This window comes from Lepisma saccharinum, chromosome 2, assembly GCF_977018435.1.
Source record: "Lepisma saccharinum chromosome 2, izLepSacc3.1, whole genome shotgun sequence".
Lineage (NCBI taxonomy): Eukaryota > Metazoa > Arthropoda > Insecta > Zygentoma > Lepismatidae > Lepisma > Lepisma saccharinum.
Window position 1 is genome coordinate 161,903,118 of NC_139230.1, and position 12,822 is coordinate 161,915,939.

General features: G+C 38.9%; 1 protein-coding gene and 3 non-coding genes across 4 annotated transcripts in view; 3 read left to right on the plus strand and 1 right to left on the minus strand.

Moving 5' to 3' along the window:
- LOC145983734 (uncharacterized) overlaps positions 1-12,822 on the plus strand; it is a 59,792-nt gene that overhangs the window by 21,748 nt on the left and 25,222 nt on the right. The gene's annotated exons all lie outside the window — the stretch shown is intronic.
- On the plus strand, positions 3,950-4,021 carry TRNAP-AGG (transfer RNA proline (anticodon AGG)). The gene has a single exon. It is a non-coding gene; the product is annotated as a tRNA-Pro (tRNA).
- TRNAP-UGG (transfer RNA proline (anticodon UGG)) lies at positions 5,907-5,978 on the minus strand. Its single transcript has one exon. It is a non-coding gene; the product is annotated as a tRNA-Pro (tRNA).
- TRNAP-AGG (transfer RNA proline (anticodon AGG)) lies at positions 10,003-10,074 on the plus strand. Its single transcript has one exon. It is a non-coding gene; the product is annotated as a tRNA-Pro (tRNA).

Below are 12,822 nucleotides of genomic sequence, written 5' to 3' on the forward strand. Positions count from 1 at the left end.
CTACTGTTGCGGCGGCCGATCCTCATGCTAGCAAGGGAAATGGGAAGCGGAGAAGCGACCAATTCAGCACGTAGCAGCCTGTAGAACGAGTTGCACGTAGTTGTTCCTCTCGCCGCGTCGTAACTTTCGGCGTCACCACTGTTGTCTGGTTGGTCTGCGGGCGTAATCCCAGCACCCTACTTATCTTGGCAGCATGAGGCTCGGCCGCCGTAACAGTAGAAAAGGCCTATAGTGGCGACGATGTATGATTGTTCGAAGATGTAGGTGGATAACGTAAACAAACAGCCATTCCTAGACCAGGACTCAAACCCGGGATCTTAGATATCGGATTCTAAATTATCCTCTGTATGTGCTCGGTCACGCAGGCTGTATTTTGGCGTCGCCACTCCTGCTTGTGTGCATCGAGCTTAAGGCTACTTCTCCACCTCCTTAGTCTAATTGCGACGATGTGACTGAATTATTATTATTTTTATTATTATTAGATGGAATGAACGAAATAATAAACACAAAGATGCTATGCGCTGGCCCGGACTCAAACATTCGGAGATGGAATTCTGAGTTGAACACTCGATCTGCTCGAACACAAAATGATTAAAAAATATTTAAGAGAAAATATTTACCAATTATTCTTTTACTGATGAAGTAACATGCACAAACGATACGTTCAAAGGGTAATTAGAAAAGTATAAACTATATTTTCTGTTCCTTCACAAAATAGAGCGGCAGATATTTATGTCAATCTTATACTTCTGTATAAGTCCCCGCCAATAGCATGTAACAACCTGTCGGCCAAGCTTCAAGATATTTAAAACTGGTTACCTTATGTAAAAACAGAAATGGCATGTTTAAGTATTTCTTTTTCACATCGTGATGTCCATAGTACGATCTTAATGTCCTCTTGTTTCATTTCATGGTCTGGAATGAGGACGAATCAAGTCTAAACTTTTTATTGGTCACGATTAGTTAAAAGCTTTTCTTAAATATTTATTTTAGAATGTCTTTTTGAAACGTATTCACGAACGACGGACATTTGCAGGCAAAAACTTGAAGTATAACAGTTTGAATTCATTGCAAGCAATTTGTGTTGTTAATGAGTAATGATGACATTCCAAAAGGTAAATAGGAGAGCTTAATGAAGCCTTAGATTAGGATGTCAAATACTGAATATTAAGTATACACTGTATAACAAAGCAGCAGGATTAAGTGCAATATAAAGCAAACACTGAAGCACGGTAGGGAATATATCATATGAGAGAGAGGGGGTGGGAGAAGGAGAGAGATAGATAGAGAGAAAGGGGAGAGAGAGAGAGAGAGAGAGAGAGAAACAATATAAAGCATGAAGAGGTTTTCTCGGGATATCAACCAGGTGATTTCCGGATAGGGTCGGAAGCCTAGGAAAGCTTCAAGAATCATTTCAATAGAAAGTACTTTATATTTGCGTTACTGAAAATATCTTTTTGCGACGTGGGTGAATGATGATTACATGATATAGATGGAAGAAGACAACAAACTACAAGAAAGGTAAAACATTGGAAACACAACTAGCCCCGAAATTGAGATTAACACTGGAGTTAAACAAGGGGATGGGCTAGCAACTACTCTCTTTAATATAGGCCTACATGGAGCAACCAGTAAAATAAATAAACGAGGAAATATCTTGTGCTGCATATGTGGATGATGTGATAATAGTTAGAAATGAAGAAGCATTGAAGCAGGGGTTTGTGAAATTACAAAGAGCATCAGGAGAAGTGGGACTCTAAATATGAGAAAGACCAAAGGAATGATCATCTCACCTAAAGAGAGCTACAGACATAAGAGAAACATAAATAAACAACACAGAAATAGAACTGGTTAAATCCTACTAGTATATTGCAATGGAAACAGATAACAATAACCAAAGAACAGTAACAATAAACGATACAATTCAAATGGGAAATAAGGGGTACTATAAACGCACAGTTGTAAAAGAATAAACTGCTAGATAAGAAAACCAAAATGAAAATATATACAACACTGATTAGAACAGTAGTAACATACAGCGCAGAAGTATGGACACTTAACGAAGCGTGCCTCCCTGATAGCGCAGTGGTAGCGTCGTCGCCTTGTAATCGAGGGGTCCCGGGTTCGATACCTGGTGGAGGGACATAGCGGTTCGGATCCCACTTTAAACTGTAGGTCTAGTCCTGATTAGTTTTACTGTGCATAAAATGGACTTAAAACACCAACTCAAACAAACAAACTTAACGAAGCAGATGAAAAACGCTAAGAGTATTGGAGAGAAATATAATAAGAAAAATATATGGAGCTACAGAGATAAATGATGAATGGAGGATAAGAAATAATAAAGAAATAAATTAGATATATATCAAATCACAAATAATAGAATGGGTTGGGACATGTAGAAAGGAGGGAAGAGTGTCGAAGAAAATAATGAAGGAAATAATGTATGCTACGAATAGAAGAGGAAGTTCAAAGCAGAGGTGGAGGGAGAGACGAAGTTATCCTGGACCTGGAACATGGGAATTGGAGGCTGGAATAGAAGAGTGCAAGATAAGATAGACGGAGGCATGTTGTGGAAGAAGCCAAGACCCATGAAGGGCTGTAAAAGCTGTATGGTACGTAAGGTAAATAAGATGGAAGTAGACAAGTGGAACAATCTTGCCCTAGCTGGAAATCGAACCACAGAGCCCTTGGAACCGCGATTTGTTTGGTTTCGTCAATGTTACATGATTTTTAACATTTTTGTAAGCAATACAATATCATTTTCATATAGTTAAAATTGTACAAATACTAAATATATTACTTTACTGCAAGAGTACATTTTTTGACAACATACAGTATCATTACAATCTTATGCACTTACACATTTACATAGATGGATATTCATAGACACACAAACACACATACATAACGTACAAACACATATTCTGATCTGCCCCTCTCCCCCCTAAAGAAATCCTGGATACGGGCATAGTACCGCACTAAAAAAAATAGAAAGGGGATGAAATGTTCATAATTTCTACGACACAAAAGAAGCAGATGGTGTAAGAAATATGTTGGAAAAGTCGTTACTTGTTGACTGAAATATTTTTACTTTGTGGTACTAGGCATTCCGGATGAATATGTGGAAGTGGTCAAAGATTCTTACATATTTTGAAATAGCAGCCGTCGGGCCCTTGAATTTGAATAATAAGAGATTGTGCTTGGTAAGTCACGTGATGTCTCCAGATATTTTCGTTTCGCAGCAACTTCCTTCTCTGTCCTACATTTAGTAAATTCTCTTTCTTTTGCTTCTCATTTCTCATGCAAAGGTAGACTCTTTCTCTCTCTCTTTTCTTTCAAAATCTTTCTCCTATCTCATCATGTATGATTTGATTTTACACTTCCCTCCTTCTACAAGGTACTGAAGTACAACACAGACAGACTTTCACGGCGTGTAGAGAACATCAAGATGAACAACTTTTCTCTCAGTGACGTTTCATTCGTAAAAGCCTAGTTTTGACGCTAGAAACTCTCGATAAAAGATTTATTTTCCTAAAATTTCTGGAATGAAGCTAATCTTTTCAAAACAAAATGACACTACAGCGTCCCTCTATTTTAATACACGACCATTTGAAATTCACCGACAATTTGGGATCCCTAAAATCGGGAAGTCATTATGTGAAGCGGATTAAGATTTTTTTTCAAAGACCCAGGCGACTGCCGCGTACATTTATAGCTTCAAGCATATTTCTACAAGGAGCCATTTTTTTCTCTGATTTTCTCTTGATTTTCTGTTTCTCCGTTGTTTTTTTTTTGTTGTTTTTTACCGTGTCCAAAAATTTTTCTCATTCATTTCGAACACCGGGCACGAGTCTGAAATGTAGGACAACACCTGGGAAGGAAAAAAAAAAACAGTTAACGCGTGCACCTCACAGACAGATAACCTGATTTCACTTTTGATGCCATCGGCTCGTTGGTCTAGGGGTATGATTCTCGCTTAGGGTGCGAGAGGTCCCGGGTTCAAATCCCGGACGAGCCCGATAGTAATATTTTTTCACCCCCTGTAAATCATTCCAAAAAAGGATTTCGTGTACTTTGTATGTATTAGTTGAAAGAAACATTTAGTTTGCTTGTTCTTCTCTAACGTAAGTCAAAAACCATGTCTAAATTTGAAGGAACTTGGATTTATATTACCCGATCTGTATTTGGGATTCAAATTGCCAATTAGTTGCGAGCACACAAACTGCCCTAAATTGAGAGCTTTCCAGCTAAATTGTTCATAGTTCCGAGATATCTTTGGGTGCTGGTGTATTATTGTATTTGAGTGAAATCTGGTAACGCGCTAAAGATGGTAGACAGAAACTAATTTTCCTCATGCTGTTCACAGTATATTAAGATTTAGTGGTAACGCTGCCGCCTATAATCAAGGATCCCACTTTAAACTGTAGATCCTATTAGCCTATGTGAGTTTAAAGTGGGCTTAAAATAAACTTTGTAAATTGAGAATTATTGAATCAGGTAGTTAATTGAAAGCAAATGACTGACACAATTTAATTAAAGGACTTTAAACCTGTGCCATACTGGACGTGGTTAATACTGTGACAGCTGTCCGCCAGTCAGTTTTAACTAAGAAAGTAACTTCATGTTTCAGGTTATTGTAGTGTGGTCAATCGTACCCGTCGGAGTTAATTGCTCTGCTCCAAACAGCACCCCCCTTGCGTGTGTAAGGTACTGCCCCCCTCCCACCACCACACCGCCGCCTCCCGTGGAAAAGGGCCTTGGCCTATCTCTGTCAAACTGACAGGGTGCCTCCCCGATGGCGCAGTGGTAGCGTCGTCGCCTTGTAATCAAAGGGTCGCGGGTTCGATACCCGGTGGAGGCACATAGTGGTTCGGATTCCAGTTTAAACTGTAGGTCCAGTTCCGATTAGCCTTATTGTGCATAAAGTGGACTTAAAACACCAAATCAACAACAACAAACTGACAGGGTGGATGGAGACGTACGTACCAATATGATATGAGGAACCTCGGTACGGAAACGCGTTATGAAAAATTTATATGCCAAAACTAGTGGCCTATGACAGTGGAATAAAGCCCCTATCACACGGAACTGGATTTCTAGTTGGAATGCTCTAGTTGATGCTGGACTGGCTACCCATTTGCTAGTTTTCGCCGTACTTGTCGATAGTCTTTCGTTCCCATAATGGCGGCCGCGCGAGATGTAAACAACGTATCACTTCACACTATTAAAATACGATAACTATCCAACCGAGAAAAATATCGCATCGCATCAAATGGTTTTAGGTAGAGAAGAACGGCGCTGATAAAATACATACTTCACAATGTTTACTATACACGTATGGAAGAATATTTTAGCTTTTTCAATTGTACACATGCCTTTCGTGTTGTATGCACTCGGAAGCCACAGACAAAAAAGGGCTACTTTACAAACTCACAGATTATCTTCACATGGCCAAGCTTTGCTCTGATTGGCTGTTCCACACAATCTAGTCGAAAAAGTTAGTAGCAATTAGAACATGTCCTATTCCTCCAAACCAGTCAAGCAGTCAGCCAGGCGGCCATGATTACTACCCAGAAAGTCAGTTCATCGCCAACTAGGGCATTCCAACTAGAAATCCAGTTCCGTGTGATAGGGGCTTAAGACAACTGAAGGTGGGGCTTGTAGATTTAATACCGACATTGCTGCAGTGTACCATAGCATTTTACGACGAAAATGTTACAGTAGTTATTCAAAATAGCGATCTCCAGCATCGATGCAGGCATGATAGGATTGACCGGGGTTCGTCATATTGGTACTTGGATCAGTCTCCATCCACGCTGCAAGGTCAGAGGAACACCCTGTATGTTAGTTCATTTAGTTACAATAAGATATGACTATTATTTAATGAAAAGAAGAAAAAGTATGGGCTCGTCCGGGATTTGAACCCGGGACCTCTCGCACCCAAAGCGAGAATCATACCCCTAGACCAACAAGCCGGTTGTTCAGAAACAAGATACGATAAGAATTTCTTGAAACCTATTCTGTTAGAAAGTGTGACGGTATCGCCTGCACTTTCCCACATGTTCTACTTCCCGTATACGTATTCTCGCGAACAGGTAGAACGCTGGTTGGCCGCTGCGGCGCTTATAGCATGTCATTCCACGACACTCCATAAGGCAAATAGCGGACCAAATTAATAAGATAGAACTTTAATTACAGAGTTTTGTATTAATTTGTGTTAGTACAATATTATGGGTCACTGCTCCGGTGCATTTCTGCAAAAGTAAAAGCTATGATATGAATGGCAATTCGTTTCTTGAATTTTACTGCTGACGCAGGCAATAGTTTATTCTACGTAATCTTTATTCTCACATAGGTTAATTGGGACTTGCTTACAGTTTAAAGTTGAATCCAAAACACTATGCAATATGCCTCCACAAGAGATCGAACTCGAGACCAGCTAACGCAGCCACAAGGAATTTCAAGGGCAACTTTAGCCTGATGTTTTCTCAAAAAGATTTATAGTTTACATTTTTACAAACAGATTACTCACTTCGACTGGAAATAAGGATTCTAATGTGCTGTTTTTATCCCAGATAGTCTTACTCGATAACCTTCTTACTAAATTACACACCTACTTCGCTGCTACCGAGAAACCAAGATAACGTGGATATTCTTCCCCATGTTAGGTCAAGCCTCTCTATCGGGAAACAATTCTACCGTATTAAAAATTCATGAAAACGATAACTCAAAGGTAATTTCAATAAGAAATATTACATCACTGAATAACTAAAGTGCCCTTTACAAGCAAATTGCTGTAATGATATTCGTAATGCGGGGGCAACACCAACAATCATTTGCATGGACAACACTTAAAAACGGTATAACATTCAAGATGCATGGATAGATAGATAGTGATAGTTCACCATATTGCTGCGTTAGTAATGTGGAAATGCATAAACTAGGAATAATGCATATCTTTAACGGTAATAATGAGAGGTTCAATTGTTCGAACATATTTGTGTGTGACTATCTCCCTTTCTTCTCTGTCTTTCAATACCAGTCTCTCACGTATTTTTCGCCCTCTGTCTCTGCCATTCTCTCAGTCTCTAGTTCTTCTTTAATCTTTTTCTATCTTCTCATGATGACTTGTAAACACGATGTCAAAGACACAATTCGATTTTGACACACCTGATCATTCACAAACTTTAAGTGAGATAATCTGTAATAGTTTATTTGATAATTCTTTCAATGTAACACAGCCTAACTACAAATAAATAAGAAAAAAGTGATTGAGACGAGGTAGTCTGTAGAAACTGTATAATTCCCACATTCCTTATGCGATAGTGAACACGGGTTTCACATTTCCAGTATCTGCTGAGAGGCGATTTGAAGGCACATAAATGAGAACAAAATATAGCTGGGCTCGTCCGGGATTTGAACAAGGGACCTCTCGCACCCAAAGCGAGAATCATACCCCTAGACCAACGAGCCACAACTTGAAAATGTTCACTAACTACAAGATTTCATAGTTGATAATTCCGTTTTAGGCAGCAGAAAGTGGGTCAATGAACTGGAGAACAGAATTTTCCAAATATGGCAGATATCCAGCAGGTAAAAAGCGTTTTGTGCAGGCCTTCCTATTTCCCTTTTAGAAGATGATATTTCTAAAATTTACATCATCATCATTTTCCGGACAGAACCGTAGCAGCTGAAGTGTCAATGCTAAGGGCAAGCAACTCGGGACACACTACCTGCCCCAGCAGTTGCCCCCTCTCCCCATCCTCCCCGTCCCCCACCAGTTCTCAGAAAGAGGTGCTTTGATTAACAATATACATACATAAATTCAACAGATTTTGTCGCATTCAGATAAAATTAGATTTGAGACATATGATAAATTTTGCTTTTATTATTACCTATAATATCGTTCGCTGCGGGACGGCGTAGGTTCGAATCCGGCTCTGGTCGGAATTTATTCGGCCTACGTATTGGGCCGGTGGCAACCAACCATCGTGAGGAAATTGGGGAGCTTCGAATGAGTAAGCGTAATCCGGTCCAGGAAACCTACTATAACGGCTGGGGATACGTCGGGCTGACCCCCTGACTATTCCAATACTGGTTGCAGATCTCCACGCTTAGAGGTGACGAAGGAAAGCGTGGGAGAGAGACCGGCAGTCGGTAGGTAAGCAAAGGCCCTTCAGGGCTGTTGCGCAAAGGATTATTATTATATTATTATTACCTATAATAAATATTAGTAGTGAAAAGTGATTGACTTCCCACCGAAGGGAAAGAATATCTTCAATTTGATCTTTCAGTTATTTATTCTGAGGAGTTGCTTGCCTTCTACACATTACCAGAGAAAGTAAGCAGAGGGTGGCTACATTAAGAATGCATAATTCCAGTGTAAGTGACTATTTTTTTCTAAGCCACCCTCGTATTGAGGGAAGACTAGCTGACTATTCTCCATCCACTGTAAGAACGACGCCAATGTAAACAAAACACGTGGCATCTGAGAAATAGTTCCTTTCCTATGTGTTAGTTGTGGTATTGCTTTGTCCGTGCACATATTAGTGGTAGTTGTACGTACACTCACCTCCGGCAGTTTGTTTCTTCATACATCATATGTGCAAAAGATACAATTCAATCTACAGGTGTATCAATATACGCTGTATAAAACACACCTTATTACTAACTTCGTTGACCTTGTACAACTCTTAATATAATGTCCCACAACTTGAGTACAGCAGTAACGGCAAAGTAGCATGTTGTTTTTGCTTCTCACAATCCAGGTTCTGTGAAGGATATGAGATAATTATACATCACAATCATTATTATACAGAGCATTCCCTGACATTCGCTACGAGACTCGGCGGCAAGCGGCCCGGCGTCAGCGCTTGTCTTTCTCGGTGAACGGGGTCCTCGGAAATCTATCCGCCGCCTCTCACAAGAAACGGGTGTTTCGAAAACCACAGTATTTAGAGCCGCTAAAATTCTTAAATCTAAAAATAAAAAATAAAATTAAAAATAAAGTATACAAATACAATCCCATCCGTGAGTTAAAAGAGAGTATTGTACGAGAAGTTGGGAGAATTACAATAGACGAACTTGCACGTGTAAATGCCAATTTCCTTCGGAGATGCCAGGAATGTGTTGCAGCAGAGGGACATCATTTTCAACACCTTCTGTAGTCAAGGTTAGTACACAATATGAAAACTGTAATTTTAATAACCGACTCTAGAGATTGTCGCGGACCCCGTTCACCGGGAAATACAAGCCCTGACGCCGGGCCGCTTGCCGCCGAGTCTCGTAGCGAATGTCAGGGAATGCTCTAGTAATGTCTAATGCTTTTTTGTTGGACATCAGTTCTTGATACGGATGGTCTTGCATATCAGATTTGTTCAGGCCTTTTTATTTCATCGGAAACATTTGATTAGACGCCTCATGCACATTCTCATCAGGCCCCACACTTATTCTGGTTTGACAGCAAGTCATAGTAAAAGTCAACTCAAAACAAACCATTGATATTATACTACAATTTGATATTGTATATTTTATTTTAAATAGTCAATATTTTATCCTGGATATATTAATTCATTTCAAAGTATTTTAAAGATTAATGTATCACAGATACTTTATTTAGAACAAGTTTTACTTCATGCATTGAAATGCGTCTCATTTCTCTATAAAGACAGACAGGGAAGGGAAGGGAGGGGGGAGAAAGAGCGATGAATAAGAAATAAAGCGAAAAGATAATGAAAAATAGAAATGAGAAAAATAGAAATAGGAAGATACAGAAAGAAATGAAGAGAGAGGGGAGAGAATGAGGAAAAGAGGAAAGAGAAGTAGAAAGAATCCGATGAAGAGGGGAATCCATCTACCCTTTACCAACAATATCTTGTGCACCCTATTGCCCTAGTTGCCGATTTCCTGCTTCACTTGCCCAACAGGAATGTCTGTTCGCGATTCACGGACGAACAAGTAACTTTCAGCACAACATAGCAGTAGACAAAGCTTGCGAGCGGCTCGTTGGTCTAGGGGTATGATTCTCGCTTAGGGTGCGAGAGGTCCCGGGTTCAAATCCCGGACGAGCCCATTCAAAGCTTCATGCATCCATATTTATTTCATTATTAGCCAGGTGAACTAGTAGTAAAAGGGGAGGTGGGTGGAAATTTAATGAAACATCCACTGTAAAATCATTACACAGCACTAACATATGTTTTTCTTTCTTTTCATTCATGCGACAATTTGTTTAACAAGTCCAAAGTCTCCTTCAGCTAACCGTCATATATAAGATGTCTATCCATTTCAAAATAACATTATTTGCAATTAGTGCTTTCTTTCTTCAGCCCTTGAAGAGCCTAGGCGGAACTCCCGACTGCCAGTCTCCCTCCAACAATCCTTCCTAGAGGTGTGGAGTTCTTCAACCAGTAATGGGGTGACGTGGGGTCAGCACGTCGAACCCTCATCCCTTATTGGAGATTTCCGCGAAAGGGTTACGCTACTCACTCGTAGCTCCCCAATTTCCTCACGAATGTGGGTTGCCACAGGTCCTACACACAGGCCGAGAACCCAGAGACTGAACCCAGGCGGACTCGAACCTATGCCGTCCCGCAGCATCACCCCCTGGAGCTCCAGGGGATGATGCCCGCAGTTGAATTCCAAAGCACAGCGCCTTAGACCGCACTGCCACGGAGGAGATGAAGAAATATAAAATAATAATAACTAACTTCCCCGATTCATAGAAAAATCCAATAAGACATTTTGTAGAGTAACGAGGCTGGAATGCCTGAACTTGTAGCCAAGATAATCCGCAGTAGGAATTGTATTATGCCGTTAATATGTGTTTGTGAATGCTCCTTCATACACCTCATCGTATCAACATACATCCCAATCGTCGCGATTTCCTAATAGTGGCAGAATAGCGACGTCAATATCCTAATTACACACACACACACACACACACATATATATATATATATATATATATATATATATATATATATATTCGTATATATATATATATATATATACATACATACATACATATATATATATATATATATATATATATATATATATATATATATATATATATATATATATATATATATATTGATTCAAATAAAGTGGAATAGATCTTCTTACAGTTGTGCACCAAGATATTCAGCTACAGAATAAAAAGAATGTTTTAGTAACAGTTTTTTAATGTTTTTCTTAAAGTCCAAGAGATTTACTAATTTGTAGTTTTGAGGTAATTTGTTGTATATTACAAGACCTTTTATGATAAATACTGTTAGTTGAGCGGTTTATTTTGTGTATCTCCAGCTGAAAACAGTGGGAAAGGATAAATCACTGCTCTACACATGGTTACATTTATGCTAATGGGTCACGTTCTCGAGTGTCTTGGTAGAGCACGAAGTATGAAGTACGGCTACATAAACGCACACAGAAAATCAAAATTTACATATATTTTGCTTCTTATGATTTCTAATCATATTAAAATCTGCACTTTAAGCGACTGTTTCAATTAAAACTGTATAGCAATAACCAATGCTAAAGGACCACCCACCATTATTCGAATTCACTATAAATAAGTAATGGCTGTTGTAAAAATCTCTTTTTGTTTTCACAATTCACCCTCGTCGTTGTTTCATTTTCTTCGTGGTGGTGATTAGACATATCGGTGAATACATCTCAAAGCTTCGAATGCTAATGAACCATTCCATCCAGCAGAAGACGCGAACGTGTATTTTAATTGCTCGTGTTAACTAAGTAAGAGATCTCAAACGACTAAAATAAAACCGTCCGCAGTCACGGTTCGGTACCTGAGTTCTTACCGCAAGGTAAGCCAGCGATTCGCATATTGCAATTTAGCTTCGAAGACGTGGGAAGGATCATTGGTAAATTAAACATTGGCAAATACTTGTGTCGCTAAGCATTGCGTTGAACAACGGTGTAAAATTTTTTCGAAAATTCACATAAAATTTATAACTATAGTTTGAATAAATTTCAAGTTACTTAACTAAATTTCAATTTTATGAATATTGTGTAAAGTAATAAATAATAACTAGTATTTTCATTATAGATGTTACATTAAGTGTGTCTCAGTAACGGTCTCATAAAAAGGGGGAGCACGGAGCAACCAGTCCACCCCCTCCAAGAAAACAAGAAAAGCTAGATAAATACCTGCTCTTTAAGCCCATTTTTGTATGGTATTTACCGGTATATTTTATTGAGATAATAAATAATAATAATATGTGTCCTCAAAATATTCCTGCCTGCCCACTATTTTTTTCTGGTGCCGTAACTGGTTTGTCTTAATGCAAGCTTAAAATTAAATTATTTACTTTGAATAAGCTTATATCTTATTGTAGGAGAAGAGGTTAGCTTCTTGTGAGTAATGCAATTCATATCTCCTATGTGATTACATAGTGTAATATTCATCAATTCTTTGTTAGTGTGCATGCAGTGTGAAGTGGCATAATACCGTGACCTATCTTGTAGCCGCAGTAGCATATTGGAAGTAAGTAGAATAGGAAGTAGTGTGAAGTGAAATATAAACCGATTGCATAGAGGAACTAGTTTTTAGAAATATAACCTTCTAGTAAGTATTACTTCTGCAGATGATATTTCCGATTACATTCGGTACAAAAATCTGACTTGTTCAGACACTTCCTGCCTGTCTTGCTGGCAGAAGAAGTACTAACATTTCAGATTAGATCGCAGCTGTTTAATCAGCTAGCTTTTAGTGCCGGACAAATTTCGGTCACATTGGAAAAATAAACTTACAAGTTCATTTAGTGTAATGGAGTGTAATAAAATTTAAGTACGTGTGTTCGA